This window comes from Canis lupus, chromosome 35 (genome assembly GCF_048164855.1).
Source record: "Canis lupus baileyi chromosome 35, mCanLup2.hap1, whole genome shotgun sequence".
Lineage (NCBI taxonomy): Eukaryota > Metazoa > Chordata > Mammalia > Carnivora > Canidae > Canis > Canis lupus.
Genome location: NC_132872.1, coordinates 17396705 through 17420646, shown reverse-complemented (window position 1 = coordinate 17420646; position 23942 = coordinate 17396705). Strand labels below are relative to the sequence as shown.

Here is a 23942-nt window from a genome sequence, read left to right as displayed (position 1 = left end):
TAGGCTAGCCAGATGAGCCCAATGCAATTCTCTTACCAAGAACCATGGATCTTGTCTCACCCTTTACCTGTGAAGACACTATCCCCAAGAAGCTGTGGGACCTCTGTCCTGTTACAACTTTCTCCCAGAAAAGTTCACTAGTGAACAAACCATATTTTCAGTGGGAACACTTTCTGGTGTGTAGGCCCCCAGTGCTGACCGGGGCCTGCAATCTGCAGCTTGAGCAGAGCGTGACGGTTTCATTAACACACAGCTCAGAACCTAGCCAACGAACAGCCTATGTGATGAATGGGGTCCCGGGTTCTACTTGAAGCATTATCACATAATATATCAGTTTTATGTCAAATGAACTGATGGTTTTATGGCCTTTCCATTCAATTTGATAGGTCCCTTGTCATGGGCTCTTTTTAATATGGCTAGAGGGCATTTTTTGGTGGTGATGACATAGTGATTTATAAAACGCACTTCATGCATCAGGCACATATATGTAAATTAGAAACATTTCTTTCTGCGAAAAATTGTCATTGCTATCCTGTGATAAATAGGTGCATATTCAATGAGAAGGCATTCATCAAGACAAAGATCTGAATTCACTTATATTCCATATGACCAACCAATTAGCACCCTACCTAGGAAATAGTCTTGTACAGCAGAATCCTTCCAACTGGAGGATATGCAGCAACTGAGCTCGATGTTAACTTGACCCTCCCTTTGCTCAAGCTAAACGGCTGGGGACTCAGCCGGAGATACCAGAGCATCAGTTTGGAGGTGGAAGAAGAAGAAAGGAGACATTTTTTTTTTTTTTAAATCTCTAAATCCCAGGTGTGTTACTTAATACTCCTCACTTTAGTCCTCAAACACGCTGGAAGGTAGGACTTAGTATCTCAGCTTAAACAAAATAATTAAAATGAAAAAACTTAAAATTTTTATTTATTTATTTATTTTTTAAATTTTAAATGCAGAAGGAAAATAACTAAAGTGAAAAGACCCAGCTAAAACTTGAAGCCAGGTCAGTCTGACTCAAAAGCCATGCTGGTTCTGCTTCTCAGAAGGTAGTCACAGAGCAGGCGAGGCACCTGTTGGTCAATGGAAGCAAATTATGTCACTGCAATACCAGCTTTCCTGAGACCAGACATCAACTCTCAGCAATTATATCTGCCATCTGCTTCCTGTGCCCAGCCTTAAATCAGAGGTGCTAATGCTATAGCATGAAAGGTTAAAAATGTGAAACACACAAAAAATCTTTTGATGATGAGATCAAGTCTGTTAAATATTCTTAGCTGTTTTGTGAAATATCATAACCAAATTTAAAACTACTAGTAATACTTAGCAACAGAAATACATGAAATGAATTTGAAAGTACTATATTTTATTTCTTAAATAATTGAAATTTGTTGAAGGGTAACTAACATCGCCTCCATGGACTTCTAAGAAATTATACCTAAGAAAGAGTCAGCTCGTTTATAATGACAATAATTACATTTTACAAAATTCAACATTTGAAAGTCACTTTCACAAATACGGTGTGAGCTTCATGACATTCTGTGATGTTGGCAGGTATTATTCACTCCATTTTAAGATGAGGATAGTAAGGCTCTGAGACCCGTAAGGTAAGATGCTATCCTCAAAAGCAGTCACAAAGCAGTAAACTACTCCTCTGCTTTCCCAAGTCTCCAAATCAAAGCTGGACAATATTTACTCCAATGATGATAGTTATAAATATATTCTTTCCCTCTTAGAGCAGAAATATGTTGACCTAAATATTTGACTGAAGACTTCCTGCATAAGTTGATGGCCTGAATTGCATATTGCAAGTATGTTCCCCTCAGTCCATCTTTTCTCTCTAAATATAAAATTAAAGGTGGATATTTACTAGGCAGAAGAAAAGCAGGGGCACCTGACCTCCAAATTTAGTCAGAGAAAATATATAATGTAAATAAGATGCCCCACAAAACACAGCAGAAATGGAGAAGAGAGATCATGGGTCTGAATTCTGCTGGGAAGCATCATCAAATAGGGCATATGACTGAGAGGACTGGTTTGGGGAAGGGATCCTGGGGCTTCCTTGATGTCAAGAATATTTGGTGATTTTTATCCCAGGAGGTCCTACTCAGAGTATTTCTTAAAGGGAGTAAGTTCCCCTTGTACAGAGAGTTGGGGCAATAATTTGAAGAAATGATGCAGAATAAACAAGAAAGAAGGAAAATCCTTCAGGCAATGAAGTTGTCTGGAGCATGGCAGGAAGGTGACTCTGTGGCCTCTCTAAGTGGTCTTGGTGAGGTACCTCATTCCAGAAGTGCTCGGAGCAATCTAGAGACCACTAGTCATTTGGGAATATGTGGTTGTATGAAACATCAGGCTTCCATCCCTCTTTCTTCCTATCATTGTCAGCCAAATGGATGAATGAATACTGCTACGACTACCAATATCAATAATAATAATCCTAACTTTACACCAGATAATCACAATTTTCTAACTTGATCCCCATGACATGTTTATGAAGTGGGATAATGGCTGGCATTTTACAGATGAGGAAAGAAGTCAAGACGGGGAGATAAACGTTCCCCTCTCTTGTCTCTTGTCTGGAATTTGAGCCCAGGCAATGTACCTGCAGTGCATTCAGCAGGCATCTCTGAGGTTGGGGCCAGACTGGAGATAAAGAGTTGCCGTTTCCCCTATGTAAACATTATTAAATCACAGGCCTAGGAGACACCTGTTGGATAGCAAATACCCTCTTGATTGACAAAGGTAAAGAAACAAGCCTATTTACACACAGATGTCTAACAGGAGTTATGAAGCATAATATTAAAATATAAAGGAACACCTGGTAGACCCAACTAGGTGAGGAAGCCTCAGCTAGGAGCAGATAACGTCTCCAGGTGCATCTATACACCGGAATACCTGCATTCTCATTACACGGTACAGCCATTCCCTTAGGAACTCTTTTTTAGTTCTGGTCAAGATTTAATCTCCTGGGTATTTGCTTTCACAACACCTTGTCCACCCACTTTCTAACACCTGACTTGTATTTGTTTTGCATCTGCAAATAGAACTGTGTTTGTCTGGTCCTCTTCTGGTTTGTATAAGATAATAGAGTTGTATAACAGTTGTTCTAAAGAAATGTCTGTTACATTGAAATGGCAAAGAATGTTAGAGAATTTTGGATGATGTGGAAAAATTTGTATAATATTTAAGTGGAAAGGTAATAGGTTAGAAAACCATATGAGATTATGATCTAGTTTTCGTTAAAAATGTTTTATATGCATAGCAACACACTGGAAATATACGTTCTAAATAGAACAGTGGTTTTCTGGATGGTAGATTACAGATGCTTTGATATTCCTTTTTTGGCTTGACTGTAGCTCTTTTTTTAGTGATTACCAGGTTTTACTTATGCAGAAAGAAAACATCAATTAGACTATTTTTAGACTCTACAGAGAAGGACCAAGACTTCTTCACGTGTGAAGAGTGACTGACACATAACTGATACAGCATTGCTGATTTGACCCCAGTTCACTGTGACTCTCAGAGAAGGAAGCAGGCTCAGGCACAGGGCAGGTGAGGAGGTTGGCAAGAAAGGGAAAGAAGTGAGGATGTAACAGAATGAAAGGAGGGAAAGAGAGTCAGTGAGGGAGGGAGGAACCCAACTCTTTGGGAACACAAAATAATCAAGGCACAGAGTCAAGCTTTCTTAGTAATTCTTAAGGACGACTAAGATGATATTCCTGTTTAATTTGTCTTTAGAATATTAAATACAGTCATCCCAAGGCAGGGAGATGGTGTCCTGTGACCTACTGGCCTTGTTAAGCATCAATGGAGTCAATTTTTTATCAAAAGATCTTCTACTTCTAGAATGTGACTCACACATCATATAGAAACTTGTGGTTTCTCAGTTTTCTTAATCAAAATTCTGAAACTGGGAGAAATAATTTTCAAATGCCATGCTTTTCCCCAGTGTTCAGGTGTTTGCTATTTAACCCTGTCATTGACTATAGAGAATGTTTTGATTCTGAGCAGAGATATGAGAAAAAACACAACGAAAAATGGTGAGTTCTGGGTCACTAAGGCAAATGGCGGTTCTTCTCATCTGCTTGCCTATCCCCACTGCAAGAAAAAAAAAAAGTCCAAGAGGCAAAGGCACTCATTTCCTTTGAAACAAGAGTCATACAGGCCATTTAGATTTTCATTAATAAATGGAAAATCTTTTACAAATGTTTTGAAAAATGTTTTTTAAAAGTAATAGAGGCACTGAAAATAGAAGCCTGAATCCCACCTTTACTCATCATGTGAGGCCTGGGCCCATGTGCCCATATGTCCACCTAACTGCTGAGAGAACAGTAAGAGCTCCTGCTAATTCAGAACTTACTGTGTGAGAGGCTTTACTAGTCACCTCACCTCAGTTTCTCATTCTTTCAGCATCTTTTGGGTGGAGGAGTCACTGTAGAAAATTTCAAAACTGCATAAAGGAAAAAATAAATCTAGAGTCACTGCAAATGTTATCACCCACAGACCCAGGTCGAAGTTGCAAAAAATGGCCACTCCACCTTCCCCATGAAGCCCTCAAGCTTCTGCAGTCACCACGGATGCCCGTGATGCCTCACGAAGATCCCTCCTCAGCCATGGCTGCAGTATTCCAATGTGGCATGATTACAGAGGCTGACTATATCCAGAAACTTCTGTTGCTGAGCTGGAGAACCTGAAGAGCCAATGATGTAGTTCCAGTTGGAATTTCAGGTCTTGCCAATCCGCTAGAAGACTGAATGTGGAGCTGAAAACGACTCACCCAATGGGAGACTCACCCAGGATGGAAGGCAGGCACATCTATTTCTATCTTAAATAGTGTTACAGGAGCAAACAATCTTATATGTATTGTGGGACTCTTGGTTCCTCAAGAGAAAGTTCTAGAAATGAGAATGCTGGCTTTAAAATATGCTCTTTTTAATCTACGTCTTGAAAATGGTATTGTCCGATTGTCATTCTGGAAAGAATAGAATCAGTTCCACTCCCAACAGCAGCATGTGAAAGTGTCCATTTCCTTACACATTCACACAAACACTGGGTAATACTATTCTTTTAATCTCTGCCAGTCTGATAAATGAAAATGTTATCTTACTTTAATTTGCATTTAATTACCAGGAAGGCTGAAAGCTATTGTCAAGGCAGGTATTTTTCCATTTTACAGGAAATAAATGCAACATCCTGTATGTCCCTCAATGATAAGGAATCGTGGTGAATGAACTAGCATGAATGACAACAAACTGTTCACGTCGACATTTATTATGTGCCTTTTATATGCATGAGTGTTAAAAGTTTTTCTTCTCCACAAGTCAGTGAAAACCTAGACAGGAGAGATTTTACTTTGTTCATCCCTTCCAGAAAGTCCAATTTTCTTTGGATTCTAAGACAGATATAGTCACCTAGGGATGTCTTGCAATGCATCAAAAGAGGGTTGCCTGGCACCCAGCCGGACAACTAAATTTGCTTTCCTATGGTGAGCTCATGCTTCATTCCCACCTTTTACCTCTCGACGACAGGGACCAGAAGTCCAGGGAGTTTCAGGAACTTGTTCAAAGTCAAAAACGAATTAGTGGCAGAGCCAGGACGAGCTCTTCCTCTTACCTGTCTTCTTTCTTCTTGTCACTGTATCATTATCTCCTGTGACTTTTGTCTCCCGAGAGCTGGACCGAAATGATGCCTTTTGTTTCTGAACTTGCTCTTGATTTTCTACTTTAATTACTGCCCTTGGGTTGATTACAGCTCTCCAAGTTGATTTTCAGCACTGCCAGAAAAGAAATCACGCTATACGCTGTCATCATTGTGCCTAACATGGTGCTGCCAGGACTAGTAACCATACTTGTGTGTGGTTCTGCTACAGCTCTTATCTTTTCCCAAATACGAAGCCCTTCCCAAATCTCCTAGCAGGTTGCTTTTTAGAATATCAAAAATCAAGGCACATTTCCAATTATCTCATCTCAGAAATGGTGTGCCTTTGTTGACTGTATAAAACACTTTTTAAGCAGAACATTAGGAAATTGTTATGTGCTGTTAGTTTTTCTTGAGTTCAAAAGAAATGGGTTTTTCTCCTTCTGCTGGGGCATTTCTTTAATAGTTACTAGGTGATTTGGAGTGTGCTCAATTTGATCTGAGCTTCATTTAGTGATTTAAAAAAATTTTTTTAAACATCATTAAAGTCTATAGTAATTGTCCTTAGAGAACAAGCAATTTTTAAAAATCTTTGTTCTTTTCCAGTCACTAACTAGACAGTTTAATCTAAAATGAAGGGAAAAAAACCAACACTAATGAGCAATTCCAATTTTCTTCTAAAACGTAAACCCTGCATTTAAACCACCATGGAATGTTAAATTCTTGAAGAAGGAGGAAAGAGAAGGCTAAAACCACCAGTGAGGAGTTGTTTTTTTTTTAAATCTTGCTAATTACAATTGCAGAATAAAAAGAAATACTACTCCTTTCAAAACTACCCAAAGCCAGCAAAACAAACTCTAGCCAGAGAATTTCCTGTTGATGGCCCTCTGGTTTCCTGAGAATTATACGACAATTAGAATTGTCTGAATCATACGACAGAGACTGTTGCCAGATGAAATACGTGGGCTGATTTAGAGTGGTCGGCCCTTCTTCAGCGGTCTTGATTATCAGTGTTAATTCCGGGACCTCTGCTCTCCACGAGGCCCCGGCAGATAAATAACACCATTATTCTTCAGCTCTCAGCTCAGGTATAAGTCCCATTCGGGGGGAGCTTAGATTTATAGGTGATGTAATTTAGAATTCTAGGCTCATAAGTTAATGCTTCAGAAGTGTCTTCTTTATCTTTTCTGGAATGATAAATGGATGGATCCCTGGCACAGTTCACCGTCTCCTTGCTTGATCTCCTTGCTGTTGATGAAGGCCTTATTCTGCTAGATTCACTGCTGTTTGCAGTAGAAAAAGCGATGATTTGGCGTAGACGAGAAAGAGTTTAATGTCAATGGCAGATAGTAATATTTTTGAAGCAGTACCATTGGCAAGATAAATAATACTCCAGAGCACTTACTATGTACTAGGCTCTGAATTGGTGCTTTGGAGAAGTCATATTAAAGATATTTTAATTGCATAAACAATTAAAGCTAATATTTATGTGATGTTTTATATATGTTACCTAGTCAGTCTTTCCACATCCTTATGAGGTGTGCATTATTGCTATCCCCATTTTATACATGAGGAGATAGAGGCACACAGCGATTATACAACTATCTCAAGTTCATGCTTTTTCTTAACATTTAGATGTTTGCTTTGTAACCCTCACACTGGCGATAGAGAACTTTTTGGTAGTGATTCTGAGCAGAGAAACATGAGAAAAAACATAAAGGAGAATGCTTAGTTCCAGATCACTAAGGCAAACAGTGGTTCTTCTCATCTGCTTGCCTGTATATAGCTCCATTGCAAAAACAAAACAAAACAAAACAAAACCCAAAATGTCCAAGAGGTGAAAGCATTCATTTCCTTTGAAATGGGAGATATACAGAGCATTTTGATTTTCATTAATAAATGGAAAACCTTTTACAAATATTTTGGAAAATTGTTTTAAAAGAGTAATAGAGCCACTGAAAGTAGAAGCCTGAATCCCACCTTTACTCACCATGTGAGACCTGGGCCCTGTGCCCAGTCTACTTAACTGATGACAAAACAGTAAGAGCTCCTGCTAATTCTGAGCCTACTATGTGGGAGGCTTTACTAGTCACCTCACCTCAGCTCTCTCTCATCCTCTCAGCATCTTTCAGGTGGTTAAATTGGTGCTGCTTTTGTATCTGAGGTACCCTTTCCACATAGCACGTACTTCATGATTTTGAAATTATATATTTTTTAAAGATTTTATTTATTTATTTGAAAGAGAGAGAGAGCAAGAGCACAAGCACGGTGAGGGGCAGAGGGAGAAGCAAGCTCCTTGCTCATGTGGGGCTCAGGGCTTGATCCCAGGACTCCTGAATCATGACCTCAACCTAAGGCAGACGTTTAACCAACTGAGCCACCCAGGCATCCCTTGAAATTATATTTTTATTGCCCTGACTACTCAATGAGTACTCAAGAGCAGCGGCCATATATCCTCACCATTGCTGTATACGTAATACTTGCCAAAATTCATAGTATACCATAGACACTAAATACGTGTTAGTTAAAAAATATTTGGTGGTTTTTTTTTAAAAATAATTTATTTATTTATTTTTGAGAGAGAGAGAGAGAGAGAGAGGGAGAGAGTGCCAGCCGGGAGAGGAGCAGAGGGGGAGTGAGAAGGAGAGGAAAGAACGTGAAGCCAACTCTGCAGTGAGTACACAGCCTGGTGCAGGGCTTAATCTCACAACTCTGAGATCATGACCTGAGCTGAAACCAAGAGTCAGATGCTTAGTCACCCAGGCACCCCTAAAAAATATTTGTTTTTAATAAGGAAATATTTTTAAAATTCATGATAGCTTTTTGATTTGAACTTTCAATTATTCCCCACAAAGGAAAAAGCTAAGTTGAGGAAATAATCTCTATCTTGGCTCTCCCTTTTCCTTGCCTAGGATATAAAAATCATACCAACCCCCTTCCTGGTATCCCTTCATTGCTTTTGTTCCTCCTTCGGTTAGAATGGACTCCAATTCCAGGGGCTGAGAGCTGATTTCCTGCAGTTTGCTCAGCTGTGTGTTGTTTGCACTTTCAGATCCTCATAATGTGAGGTGGGCCTTGCAAAGGTGTGCCTGAATCTGGTGACAGATTAATAATTTACCAGAAAAATGTGAGCCAGGCTGTGTCCAGTCACTGTTTGAAAAGGAGAAATGCCCTATTTGCCTCAGGCGATAGTGAGGTTTCAGGTGTGATCAGTGACAAACAAAAAACAAGGATGTGAGCTAAGATAAAACCACCTTTGGTTACCTGAGCCTCACTGGCCTCATGGGCACTGCTAGTTCATACTCCCCTTTGCACCCCTGGAGTGCTCAGAAGAAGCTCAATAAAGGCTTTTCTAACAATGAGGGCACTGGTCTTAATGGGATTTCTGTCTTGGTTCCCAGAGAGCAACACTCCTGAGATGAGTTGAAAACACTTAGGATCTAAGAGATGTGGTGGGGGCATCCTCCATGATCACACATGGGATTATGCGAGAAGTTCCATATTTCTTTTAAGTTCTCTAAGTCAGTTTTAGTTTACAGCCCTCATTCTTCCAGGCTTGTAGGAAATTCAAACTCACTCTGTATCAGGGCTACCCACTTTATAGTGGAGTAGACATCTTATATAAAGCCAAGAAATGGGGAAATCTCTTTTGATCATCAGTCATTTACCAGAGACCAGAGTTGTTCCTACTCTATGGCCCCTGGGGACAACAATTCCACTGGGTCCTCACCATGTTCACGGTACAAAGCTCCCTGGATACTAGTCTCCTTGATAAATATGGGATCCTCCCCTTTTTTGAGGTGTTTTCACTTCACTCAGGTGGACTTAGGAAGAAGTAAGAACATTCTTATAGTTAGGGAGATCTTAGGCTTCTTTCCAATCGCTAGCCCAGGGAAGTATATTCTCCTTGTCCTTAGTATGACAAAATGTTCCTCTCTTCCTGCCCACACAATAACACCTTGACTGGTTCTCACTGGAAGAGCCATGGGTTCTTTAGTGGGTACTGGAAGAGTCATGTACTTGGCACTACGTACTTCAGTCTAGCCAAAGGCCTTGAAGCAAGGATTAACAAAACCTGGCCACCAGCTTGAAATGAGGGAGAAGGAGAAAATAAACAGAAGTAATTATTTTAGTTCTTAATTCCTACTTTCTAGAGCGAGGGTAGACATAGAGGCAGAAAATGCAGAGACCACACGTATTACTGGGGCCCAGATGTTACAGGCAGAGGGAATTGGAGTTGAGAAGCCATAACTCAGGTTACTTAGTGAGGGTTTCCTGATGGGAGTTGAGATTTATTTAAAGATCACAAGAGCAATGGCTTAGCTGCTTTCTTCTAGAGTAGGTGGCAGCAACAAGCTGTGGTCCAGTCTAATGGCACACCGGTTTTCCATAGGACATTCAAGGAGAAATAGCCATAGTGACAAGTACAACCAATGATGGGATATCCTGCATGGAGTGTGGGGCAGACACAATGAAATCTTTAAATTTGACAAGAGAAGAATTCTTAACTCAGCCTACCCTACTTCCATCCCGCTAACCCTTCTTCACCCCGTGGCTATCCTTTCTCTACCTTTGGGAGTTCAGTAAGTATCATGGAAGAAGGAGGCAAGAAGCCAGAGGACAGAGGACATAGACTTTCAGATAAACAAGTGGCAAAATGTCTTTGAAAGAAGGGACAACACAGACCTTAATAGACAGAAGGAGAGGAAAAGGACAGAAACCAGAGATCTATCAGCATCACCCTCCAAGGAAACAAGGATGGGAGAAGGGGATTCGGGGATAGCGAGTCAGACCCGCTGGCCTGGTGCAATGAGATGGCAGGGAGGGGAAACAGGTGCTTGGGGTTGGGGTAGTAGACAGAGCTGGGTGCAGGGGAGTCTTTCAAGCAATATATTCAGAGATCCTGACCTCGTTGAGTCCCTGCAAGAAGTCACTGTGTCTAGGCTGAGATTATTCTAGACAGGTGAGTCATCAGTTCTATGAAGAGTGAAAACAATCTGTGCTAAACCTGTTGATGTCTGGAATCTGGGTGTGGATATGTGGTGGAGTGGAGGGAGCTGAACATGGGTGAGGATCCCAGGTCACTTACTCTGGGAATCATTTGTTGTCTCTATTCTCTTACCCACAGTCAATTCTGAGATGTTCTGGGCCCCTTCTGGAGCCACCAGCTCAAGAAATATAAGAATGAGTACCAGAAGAAAGAGCTTTATCTTTTATTCCTGGAACAGGACAGGAAAAGAAGAGAAAACTACAAAGATGCCTGGGGATTGGGGACATGGATAGTTCTGGAAAAATAGGGACTGAAGAGCCCTGCAGCTAGGTTATAGAAGGTTGAGGTCTCAGGAGACAGCTGGAAGAATAAAATATAATGGGAAGAAAGTACAATGTCACTGACCAGGTCTTGATAAAGCAATTCTAGATAGGGGTCCCTGGGTGACTCAGTTGGTTAAATGTGACTTCAGCTCAGGTCATGATCCCAGGGTTCTGGGACTGAGCTCCCCATCGGGCTCCCTGCTCAGTAGGGAGTCTGCTTCTCCCTCTGTCCTTCCTCCCACTTGTGCTCTCTTTTCTCAAATAAATAAATAAAATCTTAAAAAAAAAGATGCAGGATTTGGGTTGGCATAAACTTTTTTTTTTTAAGATTTTATTTATTTATTCATGAGAGAGAGAGACAGACAGAGAGAGAGAGAGGCAGAGACACAGGCAGAGGGAGAAGCAGGCTCCATGCAGGGAGCCCCATGTGGGACTCGATCCCGGGACTCCAGGCTCACGCCCTGGGCTGAAGGTGGCGCTAAACCGCTGAGCCCCCTGGGCTGCCCAGGCATAGACTTTATATATGGCCTCAGCCCACATCATGAAGACTTTTCCCCTTTTTAAAACTTCCTGCCAGTGCAATAATCTCCGCAATCTCCAATCTCCAGAGGGGGCTGCCACAGAAAATGCAGGAAGCTTTGCAAACTGGCCTTTTGGAGGAAGCCTCATTCTCCTCCAAAATGGGATAGTGTGAAGCCCCCTCTTCTGAATACCCAAAAGATGACCATTGTCTCTAAAGCTACCCTTCAGAGAGGAAATGGGTAGGAAATATCAGAAGGGGAGACAGAACATGGAAGACTCCTAACTCTGGGAAACGAACTAGGGGTGGTGGAAGGGGAGGAGGGCGGGGGGTGGGGGTGACTGGGTGGCGGGCACTGAGGGGGGCACTTGACGGGATGAGCACTGGGTGTTATTCTGTCTGTTGGCAAATTGAACACCAATAAAAAAATAAATTTATTATTAAAAAAAAAACGACAAAAAAAAAAAAAATAAAGCTACCCTTCAGGTAGAGTAGTTCCCTTTTCTTCTGAGCTCATTCCTAATGTTTGCAGAAATTCCTACCCAAGCCAGGTCCATCTTGCCACACGGCTTGCACAAACCCTTCAAGACTCTTCTATAATTCAAGGCAAAAATAACTTGTCCTTTAATGTCCTTGTGGTCTAGGACATCAAGCTAACACTCCACGTTGAGTAAGGTCATCTTTTAGGATCACTACTTCGGATATCATTTGACTTGCATGTATACCACGGGCAGCTCACTATCCTCTGCCTTGACTTGGTCCTCTTGCCTGACATAAATGTGAAGCTACGTGGGGCCTAAATTGCTAAATTGCTAGGCAGATTCTATCATTTAGCCTCTTCAAATTGTACTTACAGAAACTGTGAAGCACAGAGCATCCCCTGTCTCGAGCATTAAGTATATGATTACAGTTTATTTTGGTGTCTTTCATATCTTTTCTTCAAGTCTGTAAAACTCCAAGTATCTCTGGCTTATACTTTTGCTTATATTTTATTTCAGAGTAGTCAATGGAAAATGATCCCTTGGTCATTCTGAAGCAAAATATGATATAGCAGTAGAATTATTTCAGCAAGGCTTGAAGCCAAAGACCTGTAGCACCACAAATAATTAAATCGTATGATAAAGCATTTACAACAAAACATGAAGCAAAACACATCAATCTAGGCCAGTGCACTGGAGGACCCTTTATTAAGGCTTCCCTCAAGCTCAGTGTTTTTTGTTCATTGACATTCTTTGTAATTGTCAGATGGTTCTAATTATATCCTATGGTCATTCTGGTTGCTCTGATCTAAAACATGGTCTGGTCACTGAACTGAGAAACTGAGAATTACCCAAGGGACGGAGGTTTAATGTTCATTTTCACAGTGGTAATGTTTTTATTGGTCACAGCCCTTTTTAGGTATGAACTGTATCCCAAACTGAGAAATTTTTGCACCGGAGCCCATTTTCATCTGAAGAGCTAGACATGGTTATGATTTACAACCAGGTGTTATTTCAGCTGCCCAAGTACTAGGAATATTGCAGAACTTATCACTGCTCAATTACCTCGTATCCAACCATTATTCTGAAGTAATTAGGCTGGAATCCAGCCAAAAATTTACCTGTCACAAACAAGTTCATAACAGTGATCAGAGAGATCTAAACACTGTTATTTTACCTAAATACCCTTATTGTTGGGGTTGGTACTGTTTTATGCTGTGTGGCACTTATTACTCCCAGGCACAAAGGAACATCCTATTGATTTTTTGTACTCTTAAAGGTAAGCATTCAGGCAATTATATAGGAGGTACTTTCTTAAGTTTTAATTTTTTATCATGACAATCCAGAGAGTCAAACTCCTAATTGGTCAGGGCACTTAAGACATTAGGTCAAGACCCAATACGTATAAACATTTCCAAACTCAAGAATATGGTTTAAACATATTTGAGCCCAGGTGGCCTTTCAAGCTCACTTGTTCAGGGGCACTTTCCTTTGCTGTGTCCTGAAGATGGTACCATCCCAGCTCTTTACGTCAATCAGCCCTCCTCTGAGCTGGAAGGGCTGTGGATGTGGTGAACGGTGGTATAGGTCGTGAAGAAGTCTGTCAGTGGATATGCTAGGTGCAATATACACTGGGCCCTGGTAAATCTATCACTTTTAGGTCTGGGTAATGGTTCATGCTTATTCCAATCAGGTTCAAGCCACTGTACATTCTGACAGTCTGCATTTCTCTCAGCCAAGATTACTTGGCATTTGTTGGGACCCAAATCATAAATTTATTTAGAAGGCCCTCATAAGCCTAGCTCAGCCCTTGATGTTCCTCAGTCTACTTTGGGGGGTTTGGTGAAGATCGCTGTAATGAGGGAGGATGAGATTTTCCAACTCTGCTGTTCCAGACAGTGATGTCATCAAAGGGCTATCTTACAGTTGTACCCTTTAAACATAAGTTGATGAGGTTTAAAATGATCACAAAGATCTACTCTACCAAAGAACCAGCCTCATTTGAGAGCAAGGTACAGGAGGTCCCTCCAAGTTCCTGTGAAGGTAAGGGCAACATCCTTCCAAAGAGATCTCATCCACCTTAGATGTGCTCTCATGCCTTTGGTGTTTTAGGTTATAAAGAGAGAAAGGTTTCTAGTCAGATATTTGCTCCACCTCCACATATTACCTAGTTCCTGGCTGAAAAGCTCTGCTATATGACAGCAGGCTTCCCCACCCCATCCCTACCCCCTGCCCCATGAAGTCCCTATTCAATTCATTATCTTTTAAAATTCAGCTTATTTCTTCCTCCATCCTGAGAATCAGAGTGAGTATCTGTCTTGCCTTCATCAGGAACAACTCTACAGGAGATACTTGGCAGAAATATCCAGGCATGGCCTGAGTCACAGTTCATGCATTATTCCTAACGATGGGGAAAGCTAAAGCCTTCACTCACTGAGATTCTTTAAGATGATTATTTTGAATTCTTTGTCAGGCTATTCCTGGATCTCCATTTATTTAGGATTATTTACTGCAGATTTATTTGTAGTTCCTTTGATGTCATGTTTCACAGTCTTCATTTTCTTTGTAGCGTTGTGTTGGTGCCTATGCTTTGGAAGAAATAGCCACCTCTCCCAATCTTTATGGACTGGCTTTCACACTTCAGAAGACTTTCACCAATCTGCCTTGATAGAGATGCTGAGAGCCTCTCAAACCTTTTCTATGGATATGTCCTCTCTGGACTTATGCATGTAAATTCCTAATTTCAGGGATTTCTTGGTTTCTTTTCAGGAACCCCAGATCTCTTGCTCCTGGTGTCTGACTGCTGTATCAAGAGTTGGGACATTGGAGCCACTCTACTCCACTCCTTCTTTTTTTTCCCTATGGAGAAAACTCAAGTTCTTGTGGAATTTTTTCCTCCCCAAACTTGTAGAGCTGTGCTGGGTACAGCAAGCCGTCCCCCTCTTTTCCTTTGTGCTTAGCTGCTGGTTTCATCAGTGCTCTGGGTGAGTTGAGACAGAAACCAGCCCTTTCGGCAGTGTGCTGAAAATTGGATGCACACTTCCCTCCCTGCCCTGCGGGGAGAAACCGCAGGCTGAGGCCATCTCTCTTGGTGCTGAGGCTGTCCTGACTTGGGAGTGAGGCTGATGCGAGTAAATTGAAATTGTTCTTCTTACACATTTCAGTGCAGCTCTTAAAGGTCCTGTGCTCATCTGGAGTGTTGCAACTTCTTAACTGGATTTTTAGACTTCTCATAAAGGCATTGGGGTATGTACATCATTGTCAAATTGGTTTCTGTGGAGAAATGAGGACTAAGACTTCCTATTCCACCATCCTCCTGACAACTAGTTACATTTTAAATCTTACAGGGCCTATAGTCCTACCTTACAAAGTCTCTCTCTCTCTCTCTCTCTCTTTTTCTCTTTCTTCCTCTCACTGGGGATGAAAAAGCAAGACAATCAACACTTTATATAGTTTTCTTTAACTACATAGATAAGCTTTGATGGAATGTCCAGGGCCAAGACCAATGTTTGTATAAACATCTTGAAAATTTGGCATTTTATTCTTTAGTTTATCTAACTAGGACATTAACAGATTTGAATATGTTGGCACTCTGTCCAAAATAGAATAGCCCATTTATAAGTGATGTGGTTTCCTTCCCAGCAAGAGAAAGAAAGAAAGAAAGAAAGAAAGAAAGAAAGAAAGAAAGAAAGAAAGATGGCCCCCTGACTTCAGGGTCCATTCTGGGCTTCTCACTTTTATCCACCTAAAATGAAATTCTGAAGCCTGATATTTCACAGACACTTTGCTTCTGCTTGAAGCAGACAGACTGAATTCAGACTGCTTACAGATGCTAAGGAGATGTAGATGCCCAAATCAGAAATATGTAAGTTTAGGTGGAAAGTAAAATAAATGACACTGAACTATTGCTTTCAGTTTTGAGAATCTATGACTGTCATGACTTACATGTTTAAGAAACTTTTTATTTTGAAAAAGCTTGGACTTACAGAAAAGCTGAAAAAAATAATAAAGTTCTCCTATACTCTTCACTTGGGTTCCTCAAAGGTTAAAATCTTGTATAATAATAATTATGAAAACTAAGAAATAGATATTGATGTAATACTATTAAACTGCAAACTACTTTTTTTTCAGATTTCTCCACTTTTTGTCATCGTCGTTGTTGTTGCTAAAATCCAGGATCTAGTCTTGAATCTCATAATACATTCATCTGCAATGTCATCTTAGTATCCTTCAATTTGTGTTAATTCCTCAGCCTTTTTTTTTTCTTTTTTTCTTTTTTTTTTTTTTTTACTTTGATGCTACTAAGACTATTGGCCAATTCTTTAGAAGACTGTCCTTTAGTTTGGGCTTGACTGATGCTTTCTCATGATTAGGTTGAGGTTATGCATTTTTCACAAGAATACCACAGAAGAGATATACACCCTCAGTGTATCAGATCAGGGTATACTTGTGATGTTCACTTTGATAATGGAGTTAAGGCGATATCTTCCGTGTTTATCACTATTTTCCCTCTGTAATTAATAAGTATTTGAGGGAAATACCTTAACACTATGGAAATGGCACAACTTCTTCTCACTGGTTGTACCTGCCCCAGGTGAAAAACAGTTTATTATCCCATTTCTCCCTCAGAAGCTGTTGCTCCTCAGATTTGGGTTAATTTTTTTTTCTCTGCCCTCCAGTGGGTTCCAAAAAAGTCATGAACTCACCATTTATCCACTCTTTTACTTATTATAGGTATAAGAGTGATGTTCATTCCACCTTCCTATATCCTAAGTCAAAACCACAATGCTAAAAAACAAAAAACAAAAAAACAAAAAACCCCACAATGCTATATTCCTTCTTGTTTTAAAGATTAGCCTCTAGGGTATATTTTCCAACTAATACAAAAGCTTAGAAATAAAATTTTCAGGAGAACCAATGTTTATTTAGAAAAAATTAAATGAGATTTAAATGCTTATTAAATACTACATGCTTTTGTCATGAGAAACAGGGTATAAAATAGAAAGAGCCCAGAACTGGGAAATCAAACCTCTGACTTCCAATGTTGGCTGTCCCACTAGTGATTTCTTTGACCTTGATCAAGCTCCTCACCCTCCAATTATCACCTGGAAAAGAGTAGAGGACAGATTGGACAGTGGCTGGGATGCATCCTGGGTACACAGTTTTCTGATCCCATGATAATAGCTCACCTGCTTCTGATGGCTCCAGAGTAATACAGTATTAATAATATAATATAGGAATAATAGTATTGAGTGTTTTCTATGTGCCAGTCACTGTGCTAGGCATTTAGCACAGGAACCTCATTTAATCATTAAGACAACTCCATGAGTTGGAAATAAATAAAATGGTCATATCCCCATTTTACAGAAAGGGGAACTGAGATTCCTAGAGATTGAGAGAATCAATGAAATTTATGCAGGTTGTGAAAGAAATGAAAGGTGAAGATCCATCTGTCTAACTAAAGCCAATGTTCTGTACACAGCATGTACTTCCTATCTCTGAAATGGAACACTAGAGTAATCAGTCTAGGATCCAGTTTGTACTTCATTTAATTCCAGAGCATGCTATGATATACAAGAAACAGATCTTAAGCTCCTACACTATGTAAGATTCTGTCCTAAGCACTCTGGAGGATGGATATGACATAGTCCTTGCTGCACAGAAAACTTAGTATAGTAGGAGAAATGAGACATAACACATAAAGAGATCATCAACAACACAGGAAGCAATCCGTGAATGTAAAATGAAGATGTAGACAGTGGAAGCAAGAGGAAGTCGTGGTCACTGTGGGCTGGGGTTGGTCAGAGCCAGCTTCAGTAGGAATGAGGTCTGCTCCTGGCCTCAGGACAGGCAGGCTTTCTCTAGAGTGGGGTTGGGGATGGGGGAATGGGGAAGTGGGCTGTGGCACCGGGGTGGCAGTTAGGGTAGAAGAAATGGATTGTCCAAAGGCATGGAGGAAAAAGAAGTGTGGGGGAGTGGATTAGGGCTACCAGGAGTAGACACATTTGAATAGAGTGAACATCTTCTGGGGAGGAGCAGCAAATAAAGCTGGAAGAGTGGACTGGAAGTGCTTGTGGAGGACACTGGAGCAAAGCTGAGGACAGCAAGCTTGGCACACCAGGCAATGGCAGAGGTAGGGGGACAGTGAACTTTTTTGAGTGATTTGAAAAGAGATGATTCCAGGAGAGAAACTTATACAGATGGGCACAGTGGGTGGCAGCAGGTGGGACAGGCTCAGGAAGGGCCTCCGGAGGCTAATGTGGAGGTCCACACTGGGGCGCCGCCTGGTCTAGGGGAAAGGTGGCTTCAGAATCACACAGGCCAGGATTAGTATCTCCCAGCTCTGACTTCTTGGCTGTGTCACTTCAGGCAAGTTTCTCAGTGGCCTTGGGCCTCAGTTGCCACCGCAAAATGTAGATAACACCTTTGCCACAGAGGTGTTTATGGACTCCTTCAAAACATTGGTTGAGTCCCCCCATGCATCAGGTTGGGAAAGGAGAGGCTTCAGGGAGGACTCCAACATATTAGGCCTGAGCAATGAGTAGAGTGGATTTGCCACCCTTGTGACACCAAAATGATATACTGGTAAATAGTAGCTTGTCCATGCGTGCTGGCGCTCCTCCAAGGACCATGGGCTTCCTGTGCGGCAATGCAATATGGCTGAAGCCGGTAGTGTGAGCTTTCATCAACAGAGAGAGTAGTCAGGGCAAAAATATGTGCTTACCTAGAATATAAAGTTCTATGAAGGTTCTAAAGCCCTTGTACTGGTGATTATGTCTGTCAGAATTGCAGCAGGAAATAGATGTGCATCCAACCCTGGTACCTAAGGGGAATCCAACAAAAGGTCAGAAGGAGGAGCAGATCCTGAAGCCAAGAGAGAGAACGACCCAGAAATGAACCCCTGATGGGAGCACTGGCTTCCGTGGAATGCAGTGACCCGACGTGGAAGGAGCCTGGCTGTATAGTCTCCTCCTCCCTGAAAACGAAAACCCAGAACATTAGCTACCACCCAGTGCTCCCCATAAAAGTTAATGGGGAGAAAAAAGGAAGATAAGAAACAATTAACTAATGTAAAACAGAGCTTCTAATGTCTCTGCCTCTGTCGCTGGTCACAGGCTGTGGTTGGTAGCTACAGCGTCTGTCTCCCACCACCCATTTCATGCTCTCTGCCCTCTCCCAGCACCTAGGTGTGGTCTAGTAACACCAAAGACACAAACAGAGAAGTGCAAGGACTATCTTTGCTATTTGTGAGGCAAGGATGTCACAGGCGGGGGGGACTTGAGAACTCATGGTTTGAAGGAGAGGGGGTGGAGGTTTCCTGGTTGGCGATTTGGTTTTATTGACTTCATGGTCCCGACTGAGAGCCTGCGTCCTTCACTTAGATGAGGAAGCAGCAGCTGGCCACGTACACCCTACAGGATTGCACCGCAGGTGCACATGGTGCCCCCTGGACCTCTCAGGGGCCACAAGCACAGGCACACGAGCAAGCCCTCCCCCATCATCCTTTGTCTCCTCCTTTTCAATGGGGCAGAGACAGCATGGGATTAGATTGGGAGGGGGAGATGGAGGACACAGAAGAGGAAGGAGGTGGTATGGCAATGCCGTGGAGGAGAGGAAAGATTGGAGTGGAATGAAACCTCAGTTCCCTAAATGGCCTCTTGGGAGGAAAGGATGGAAAGTATGGGTTTTGGACTTTTGGCCCAACCTGTAATGTAAGACATTACAATCCTGAGTTTGGAGAAAACGTGTTGGTACAACCATGGGTTGGCAGCCTGAGCCCAGGGGCATGAGGAAGGGCAGGGGTGAGTAAACACCTCCATCTTCATATAATTACTTATGTGAGAGGAAGGAGGACAGCTTACTTTCATTAGTGATGCTACTACAGAAGAGCTGTTTCATGCAGTCCGAGGGCTTGCATTCACTGGGAGACACGAAGAGCTGAGCTAAGAGCTAAGACAGCTAAGACTGGGTAGCCCCTCCCCTACACTCTACATCACCCTCCTGCAAAGGAGTCAGCGTATCCAGGATTGAGCCACTTAATGGTGGTCCGCTGCTGGATAAATTCTATCTAAGCCTCAGTTTTCCCTTCTGCACGATGGAAAGAACAGTGCTTACCTCATAGAGTTGTAGTGAGAAGTTCATAAAATAATAATAGAATGCCTACCAGGGCCAACGCGTGGCAAGGGCTCGAGAATATTAGGTGTAGACTTTGACAGCGAGCCGCCAGCAGCTAGAAGAGCCCATAAAGGCACAGAGAAGGCAGGGAGTTTGGGATGAATCTTAAAGTTAGGGGTTGCCATCCAGAGATCGGTTAGGAGATGGGGTGGAGTCTAATAGCAGGATTGAGAATCTGCAATATGATTGGCCCTGTTCCCATTCCCCCCCCCCGCCCCCCAATAAAAGTCAGCCAGTTCACCGAAGGCCGCTCTTACCTTTTCATCTATAACGAAGTGCAAGCGGCACTGAGAATCCTCTGGGCTCATGAGTTGGAAGGTGGGATGAGGAGGAGGTGAGAAGAGGGCTTCATCCTGTTGGAACACCGCATCCTGCCATGAGGAAAGAGTGGAGAGAAGGTGAAGACAATTCAGGGGTCTGGAGGTGAAGACAGTTTCGGGGTCTGGAGGGGAGAGGAGGGAAAGGTCACTAGGAAAGAACTGGACTGGGCAGCCCGGATCCCTTGGCAGCACTCCTGACAGGCAGAGATGTCAGGGAAGAAAGCTCTGCGTCAGACTCCCACAGCCAGGATTAAGAAAGGGCTGCCAAGGTTGGGAGGGCAGAGACGTTTTCACCCTGGCAGCATGTGGCGAGGGCATTCCCTCGTTTCCACCGACCAACACAGTATTTGGGATCTAAGGCAGCCGGGGAGGGTCCAGCCTTCAGAAAGAGGCTGAAACACTCTCCAGTGTGTCCACAGAGGGACAAGCTGCCTTTGCTCTCATTTTCTGCTGGGGAAGCCTTTCCACCTTTGTCTTTCCCCCCCTTCCCCTCTCTTGGCAGCCCCACAAACCTGGCAACTACCTTGCCAGGAATTGCCAAGTTTGCTAACATCTCACTTTATAGACCTTTTGTTGACTCCTTCAACAGGAAGAGGCAGAAAGGTGTGGTCTTAGAACTCTGGTTGTCATCTGCTGAGTTATATTACATTGTCCTTGACCAATTCTGTTCATGGGACAGTAACAAAAATTCCAGCTGGTAGAAGCCTGGAATTAGAATGGAAGCTCCACTGGGGGACCTGGGTATCTCAGTCAGTTAAGTGTCAGACTCTTGATTTCAGCTCAGGTCATGATCTCAGGGTTGGGAGATCCAGCTCTAAGTAAATAAATAGTTAAAATCTTAAAAAACATAGAATGGAAGCTCCATGAATGGCAGTAATTTTTGCCTTTTTCGGCCACCACCGTATCCCACTGCCTGTCCCACAGCGGAACTCAATAAATATTGGTAAAAATGAATGAGTAATAAACACTGATTTGTTTACTTATGAAGAAATGAGGTTTTAACTATACTAGGCTTTTTTCAAATTCTTTGTTCCAGCAGCTTCAGATTCTTTCCCTTCTTCTTCTTTACCATCCTTAGAGTTTTTCCTCAAAGATCACAAGATGGTTGACTAACTCCGTGGTCACAGCTCCAGACTTCACGTCCTCACGCCCAAATCTAAAGCAACAAAATTATCATGGACAGTTTTGAGTCTTTGCTTTTCATCCAGGAAGCAAACTCTTTCTCAGAAGACTCAAACAGAGTGTCTGTGTTGTTGGCCTATTTTGGGTCACATACCCCAACTCCACCCCACGCAAAGGTGTCTAGGAAAGAGAATATTTGGCCAAGAGGAGCAGAAGCTCCCTTATTGACTTAAACAATAATTTATCCCTGAGGACTGGGCACAGTACTATTCTGAGTGAAACCAGGATGCTGTCCACACAGAGAAAGGGGAAATTGGCCACTCAGTGGGCAACCATATCAGCCAGAGCTACAAAATCCAACTTCTGCTTCTGCTGTTGCTAACGTCTCTGGTTTCCATCTTCACTCTGACTCTTCTTTGAAAGATGTGCCCTCTGAGGTATAGTTATTTCTTCCACAGGCACGTTGAGTGTGGGATCCTGGGACCAGTAAAACAGTGTCTGTCCCTCAGTGACCAGGGGAAGTGGAAGAGAAGGCAAGAGAGGGAGCTGACTCAGACTTAATAGACTAATTCATTTGTTCATTGAAGCCCCTCCATGGGCCAGCTGCCATTCTAAGCACTGAGGATTCAATGATGTGCAGATTAGACAAAGTTTCGTCTTTCATGGATTACATGTTCCAAGGGGAGAGATAATACATTAACAGATAAATACGTATTTTGAAGTCAAGACTAAAAAGGATCAAAAAAGGAAAAAAGGGTAGCCTGGGTGGCTCAGCAGTTTGATGCCTGCCTTCAGCCCAGGGTGATCCTGGAATCCTGGGATTGAGTCCCACGTCGGGCTCCCTGCATGGATCCTGCTTCTCCCTCTGTCTGTGTCTCTGCTTCTCTCTCTCTCTCTCTCTGTCTCTCATGAATAAATAGATAAAATCTTAAAAAAAAAAGAGTTAAAAAAAAGAAAGAAAAAGAAAATAAAAATGATAAAAAAGATAAGAGATAGAACATGCCAGAAAGGCTTCTCTGAAATAATGGTGATTGACCTTGTGTGTGGAGAACCATGTAACTATCTGGGGGATGTGAAGTAGAAAGGTCCTGAGGTAGTAGTGTGGCTATTGCTTCTAGGAATACCAAGGACTCAGATGTGGTCAGGGTGAAGGATCAGAAATGAGGTTGGAGATAGACCCAGAGGCTAGATGCAGATCATGTTGGCCATGATAAGTACTCAGGATTTTATTTTCTGTGTAATGAGAAGTCACTAGAATGTGTAATTTGGTCAGAAATGTGACATGACTTTGGTTTATATTTTAAGAAACTCACTCTACTTGCCATAAGTAGGGGTATTGAGTTATTATTACACTGATTTATAGTACACAACTGAACAAAAACATTTATAACAGATTTTGATAAGTAATAAACACAAACAGTATATTTTGGAAATATGCTTCTTAGAGAGATGGAGCTGCTTTTTTTTCTTTGAGTAGTTTATATACCCATGAACAAATAATCCTAGAGAGAGATAAAGTTTGGAGCCAAGTATATTTCTCTTTTTTCTTTTCATAGTTACAAGCTTTGAGATGACAATTTCATAAATAAGTATGTAGGGAGGGAAAATTTTATTGTAGTAATATCATTCATTTTGTTTGAATTTCTTTTGAGTTTTTTGTTACAAATCTTACTGCAATTTACTATTAAATATTATTTTGGGGGGTCTACCGATTGATAACTGGATGACACCCTCCTTCGATATTGCGTTAAACACTGGAAGTCTCACAAATTGTAAAAGGACTGGATACCCTAGTCACCAGATCACTCAACCTTGATGCCAATATTTTGAATCATTCCTTTCTATTTTGCAGATATTTATACCCCAAGCTGATGAATTCATAGTAAGGTTCTATGGCAGGTAAAGGCTGTGTTTTTCTTTTGTTATGGAGGAGAAAGACAATGGCATATTCATCACTTTGATCAAAATAGATCTCTGACACATAAGTTTAGGAAACAGTACATACCCAAACCAGGAATCTAGAAATTCATTCTTTTTAAACTGTCTTTACCTGTCTCCACCTTGGAAAGCCTACCTGCACTCAATTTGGAACCCACTGTTCTACTCAGTGAGCTCCATAAGGGTATGCATGTTATTTTTTTTTTTTTTTCCTCTGTACTTCTAGTACAAAGCAAAACGCCTGACACAGTCATTGTCCTTTTATTAAACAATGAGGGAACCGGGAGTCTGGAATATCAATCTCAGTTTTTCCCATTCTCCCCATTTTTTTTCTTAATCTTTGCTGAGATGGGAGTAATTAGGATGCTGGAGAAATTTTCAGCTAGAAGAATTCTAAGCCAGGGTCAGTAATATAAAAAATACAAACACAGA

General features: G+C 41.8%; 1 long non-coding RNA gene across 2 annotated transcripts; it reads right to left on the bottom strand.

Annotated features, from left to right (window-relative positions):
• Window positions 1-917: 917 nt before the first annotated feature.
• LOC140624925 (uncharacterized) lies at window positions 918-20949 on the bottom strand. 2 transcript variants are annotated; one of them, XR_012024355.1, is made up of 4 exons: window positions 20388-20949; window positions 18680-18778; window positions 16985-17060; window positions 918-1076 (listed from the first exon to the last, which is right to left on the bottom strand). It is a non-coding gene; the product is annotated as an uncharacterized lncRNA (long non-coding RNA). The 2 variants fall into 2 exon arrangements; XR_012024354.1 differs by lacking the exon at window positions 918-1076 and having other exon boundaries at window positions 16858-17060.
• Between the last annotated feature and the right edge of the window lie 2993 nt (window positions 20950-23942).